Here is a 6,000-nt window from a genome sequence, read left to right as displayed (position 1 = left end):
GGGATTGCTCTAACTGAGAACAATGAATTGGACTTGACGTTCTTAGGAAGTCTTTCCAGCTACGCTTTCTACCACTACAGAAATGCACCTGATTCTTTCACAAAGCTTACGGGTGCTAACTGCAAATAGTCCTCATCATTCTCCATTGCCTTCCTCATCTCCATTCTCTTTTGGTGAAGCTTTTCCGAGCAGAGATGAAGAGCAGCTCTAATACGCAGTCTGGGATTCTGCAAAGGAAAAGAAGAATCCTCCTGAAAACTCTTTGCAACCTCACCCACCATCCCCAAAGCAAAGAAGAGCAAAAGAACACCACTTGATCACAGCAAGCATCAACTCGAGCATAGGTCTCCTGCAAGTGTAGCGGGGTTCAACAGCTGCCGAACAAGCTTAAGGAGCACACCCAGAATCAAGTCCATCAAACCGTGTCTTCAAACAGGTGCTTGAAAGAGTTAGGTTTTCTTAGGCGTGAGGAATGAAAAAGAAAGCAAGAACTGACAACTTACCAGCACACAGTTTCCCTCGAGCTTGCTTGGCTTCATTCCGCACCTGAGGCTGGGCTCCCAAGCAGGATTGAGCAGCATTGTGCAGAAATGCCAAAGCCTCCCCAGCTGTGCTGGATCTTCAGCCCGAAGGGCTTTGGCTCTGTTGCCTCCTCAGCAACATGGGCAATTGCCCAGGCAAGCCGGTGTCCAGCAGCTTGACTCAGGAAGCACAGCCCCCCCTTGCCACCGCTTGCCGCTCACACCAGGAGCCCCCGCGGTGGTGGCAGCCGTTGCGCGGCGCTTGGTGCAGTGCGGTGCGTTGCGGGCAGAGGGCTGCGGGCTCCTTCTCCTCGGGGGCGGCTCTGCCATGGGGCGTCCGCCACGGGGCTGCTGAGGCGGCGGGGGGCTCCATGGGGGAGTGGAGGGCGACGTGCGCTGGGGCTGGGATGGGCCTGGGGCTGGGGCACCGCGCCGCCGCCACCATGCCAAGCAGCACTCCTGGCATCTGTGCTGCAGAGCCAGCCAGTGTGATGCCTTGGCGTTTGTGACTTCACAGAATCACAGAATGTCTACGTTGGAAGAGACCTCAAGACCATCGAGTGCCAAACAAAGGCAACTCTGCATTTCCTTCTTAAACACCCGGTTTCTTCAGAAAAACAAAACAAAACAAAACAAAACAAAAACAAAACAAAAAACACAGAACTTCATCCCTCACACGGGATTCCCGAAGTGAGCCTGCAGGGGCTGCCAAAGGCAGCAGCTCCTCAAGCACTGCTCCCACATGGCTCCCTACCACGGGCTCCATCCATCCCCCAGGAGCAAACTTGGTCAAACTAAGCCCCTTTGGAGATATTGGATGGCAGGCCTTACCAAATGCCGGACAAAGGAGAAGATCTAACCCATTTCGGAAACCAATATTTGCAACAACATCTTACAGTTTGGTGCAAGCAACTAGAACAAATCAATGTTTTAGGCACTAGACCTTTTATTTGCCTCCCAAGGGGAAGGATGCACTTTAATCAATATTAGTTGCTGTATGTGTGTAAATGAGGCAGGAGAAATTGAGACTGAGCACGAAAACATTTGGGGAAAGACTACGGTAATAAGGTGATTAGTCTAAGGTGATTACATAAGGTAATTCAAGATGACACCTCCTGGGGTTTTCGAGAATTATGCAACAAAATCACCTTTTTGGTTACCCAACTTTTCTTGGCTTAAGCAATCGTTTAGGGGAATCCTGATCTTCTTTTTAAGAGTAGTAGTCTTGACTTGTGTAGTGGTACAATGTGCATTTTGGTGCTGTATGAAGGACTAGATTATGATACCTGGAAGTGTAACTGAAACAAGCACCAAGTCAAAACTGGTAAGAATTTAATGAAAACTTTTAATCAAGAAGGATTGTAATAAGCCAAAGAATTTGCTTAGGCTCAAGAAAAGGGGGGACTTGAGACAGGGAACAAGATAAAGACTGGTTATTCCTAGGTCTGAGCTAGCACCATTGTATGTTAAGGACCCGAAAGACAAGGAAGTAAAAGACTGTGTCTTTTACTTTCCGCTGGCTCTTTGCTTGTAATACAAGCTTCACCATTCTAACTTGCAATTTAGGCAATCTTAAAACAACTGAACCATGACAGTAAAATATGAAATTCTTCGTATTTTCAAAAGTAGTCTGCAATTTCAGTAGCAGAACACACAAAACATAGTCTTTGAATGTGACTTTAATGTACACAGGGATTTTTGTTATTTTTAAAGCTCATCACTTTTTTATTACATTGTATTATGCCCCAAAATATATTCAGAGGAAAGATAACTAAAGGTAATTATACAAAAATACTGAGCGCTTCTTACAAACGTTACAAACATATGGATTTGAAAAAGTTAGAAATTCACAGGGACATTCACCCTTCTACATTTCGCTACAGTTTGGCTGCGATGGATGTTTCCTCACAGCAAAACATGTCCTGGACTACATGCTTCTTTGTGTATTAGACACAGAATAATCTTCCCCATGCTCATTTACAGTCCAACCTGTGCAATATTCATGTTCACACCGTCACAGCATACTTTCGACTAATGAACCTCTAGGCTTATTATCCTGCCTGGAGAGCTAAACCTCAATTCACTCTGGTAGCAACAGATGCATATGTGACCAGCATCTACATGTTACAAAGACATGGCACTACCTCAAGTGTGACGAAATAGAACCATCAGTTAAGAGGAAGAATGAGTCACGCTGAGCCTTAAGACGAAACACGGGGCCAAGAAGGCTGCACTGTGCGTGTGAAGTGGTGGTGGTGGCAGTGTGAGGTGTAAGACAACCAAGATAATGACAATGATTAAACCATTTTTGCTTCTACACTAGAACTACTTCATTTTAAGTTTGAGTTGTGGTTAGTAGGACCTGGAACAATCAAAAAAACTTTTCATAGTTGTTTGTTGGTCCTTTTTTTTTTTTTTTTTTTTTTTTTTTTTTTTTGGTCAAAGCATAGATCACATTAGGAAGCTTATCTTCTTACTACAAATATCTAGGTCTTTTAACCTTAATAAAGAATGATTTTAGTTAACTGGAAGTATGGACCTCCTCATTGACAATCTTCCAAGAAATAACTTCTATGAAATCAAGTGCTGGCAGCAAAATCAAGTTGATTGTTTAAAATACTGGCATCTAAAAGCATAGCATATTACACATTTGTTAATTATAATGCCATTCAGAGTCTTTCAGATCATAAAATACCGTTTTCTCAACCACAACAGTGTGAGACTGTAGCTTCTGAAATTATGCTCGAATCCACAGAAAACCAAACACGAATTTAGAACAGTGTTATACCACTGCCTCTATTACAAACTGATGTTGTCTCTCCTTTGCAAGTGTGGGGAGATGTAGTACCTTCCTGGATAAGAGTTAGTTCAGTAAAAATATGAGTTTTATGTCTATCTGATATAATTCTGTCTGTTTGCTACCCCTCAAATGATCTACTGACAAACACAAAAGCATTTTAAGATCATGTACTTACATTTAGTAGGTGCCATTAGTTGATGGGGTGACTCTCCAAAAAAGCCCTTCAATTTCTTCTTCAGCTCTCTGCTGGTTTTCTCTAGAATAAAAGAAGTCTTTTTCCAGTTGCTGGACTTTTACTTCATACTCTTTCAAGGTTTCTGCAATACCTTCACCATCTTGTTCTAGGGCAAGTAAAACTAGTATGAGAATCAAATCTTCACTTCACTTCTCTGTGCCAAAATCAAGATGCCCAGCTAGAGAATGTCCTGTATTTTGCTGACACTCTGCTTTCAGGGTGTACATTTAAACTAGTATGACAGAGGAGCAAAAAGCCCATGCCAACCCCAATTCTCCATTTTAATAGGAGCATTTAGAGGATAAAGATCAAGGGGATTGCTATCTTTCACCTTTCCAATGTCAACAAATTGAATATAAAAATGTGACAATTCTGACCGTTTTTTAAAAATGGTCAGCTTTTTTCTTTTATACAAGCACCTTGTGTCTGTTCATCAGCATCCTACATGACATCAGAATTAGTAACAGCCAAAATGCTATCTTTCTACCTCATATCTTCTTTTTTCTTTCATATGAAACACAGTATTTCTCAACAGTGACTAAAGATAATATCTGCTGTACAATTCCCCTTGGAAAACAAACAAGCACCCTTGAAATGATGCAGTATCAACTGTAGTTTTTTCTCATGTTCTCTGTGTTGTAGCGTCAGCTGCCTGTCACACTGCAACTTGATGTGCTCAAGTGCAGATTCCAATTCACGTATTATATTTTCCTGGTCTATGACCTTCATCTCCTGTTCTTCAGTCTGCAGTTGTAATTTACGTTCAGACTCTCGCAGGCCAACAATCTAAGACAATCTAATACACTTCTATCAAACCATTTCAACAAATGCTTTTACAGTTCTGCTTAATAGATGAATGGATACAAAAGCAATTGTCTGTATAAGCTGTAAGCTTATACTGGAAACAGATTTGCCTGCTGACACGAGTTCACACTTCAGAATTGAGCTCTGTAGATTTTGATCACATGGACTAGTGGATTTTTTAATGCCCTGTGCAGAACTTAAACTGATACAAGAGTTTTTTTCCTGTTTCTGGAAAACTGCCAATTTGTGTACCACAGACAACTTGTTCACAAAATCACCCAAGGTTCACCCATGGGCAAAGAGAGACACCAAGTCCTAATGCATTTCTTTTTTATGTTTCCAGGTGTCATTACGATTCTTCAGTATATGGTGGTAAGCGCTTGTTTGCAGAAAGATTTTATAATGGATTTGGAAAAAAGAAATACTATCCTGAGGTTAATAAAGACTGCAGGTGGGAAGAATTTCAATACGACACCACTGTTTAAATATGTTGCTACTTGAGAAGTTAGCAGCATAAAGCAGTGGAAAGGAGCAAGGAAATTTCCAGAGTTGCAACACCTTTTAAGCTAATGACACCAAAACAAGATACAAACAAGTAATAGAAAAGCATCTTTTTTTATGTTGATGTCAAGATGCAAAATATCCAAATTAACAACAGATGTGAGTAACCTAAGCAGGCTTTCAAGGAAAGTGGATTAAATTGACTTTACTTCTTGACACTATTTCATTTAACTATTTAGTGCAATAACAGGTAATAGGATAAAATATTGATCATTAGCCAAAGCAAACCTTGTTAAAGTATTTGAAGAGGATAGCTCTGAGCTCATCAGCAGACAAGGAAACTAGTTTTCCTATTGCATTATCCTCACTCTGTGAAAGGATCTGTGAAGAGGATCTAAGCAAGTACTGGCGACTCTGAATACTTTCATTCTTGTAATTAATAGCAGCCTCCAGGGCTTCAATTCCTTCTTCCAGCTGCAAAAGGACATGTTCTTCCTACACAGAAACACAGGAGTGAGATTGTAAAAAAAGTACAAAACAAACCTTTGTGTGCATAAGACATTAACTTCATTCTCAAAGGTGAATCTAAATTGAAGAGCAAGACTAACTAGTAGTAGTACAGAGAATGGAATGGGAAAAATAAGAGGAAGAGTACAAATCTAGAACCTGTTTGGAGCAAGCAGGAAATGTCTTGATATCCCTTCCACAGACCAGAGTTCAAACAAATGGTTCATCACCACAAAAGCCTACATTCTATTCTTCCTCCATTTTCCCCTCCCCACAATTTGATGACTTCTATTACTTTTTCAGTTGAACTAGTTTTCTAATTAGCGATTAATGAACCAATCAGATCTGTAAGCAGTTTGGTGACCATTATCTGTGCAGGAAGGTGGCAGAAATTCATGCCCTGAAGTATTGCAGAAGATTCTGTGGAGTGAAGCAAATAGGATTCTTTCTGGCATGCTATCAGCTCAGTAATAGGCCCCAACTGCTGCTTCTCAAGACCTAAAACAAATCTGTGTATTTTACATCAATTTATTCAATCTTCAACTTAATTATACTGATCAATTCAAGTGTGTAACATCCACAATATGGCTTATTTTCATTGTAACTATATGGAGGCCTTCAGGTGAGGTTTG

At 40.9% G+C, this 6,000-nt stretch overlaps 1 pseudogene; it reads right to left on the bottom strand.

Annotated features, from left to right (window-relative positions):
- Nucleotides 1-2,182: 2,182 nt before the first annotated feature.
- LOC140001095 (kinesin-like protein KIF27) overlaps nucleotides 2,183-6,000 on the bottom strand; it is a 48,924-nt pseudogene continuing 45,106 nt past the window's right edge.

Source organism: Anas platyrhynchos, chromosome 37 (assembly GCF_047663525.1).
Source record: "Anas platyrhynchos isolate ZD024472 breed Pekin duck chromosome 37, IASCAAS_PekinDuck_T2T, whole genome shotgun sequence".
NCBI classification, from domain to species: Eukaryota; Metazoa; Chordata; class Aves; order Anseriformes; family Anatidae; genus Anas; species Anas platyrhynchos.
This window is presented reverse-complemented; position numbering and strand designations above follow the sequence as displayed.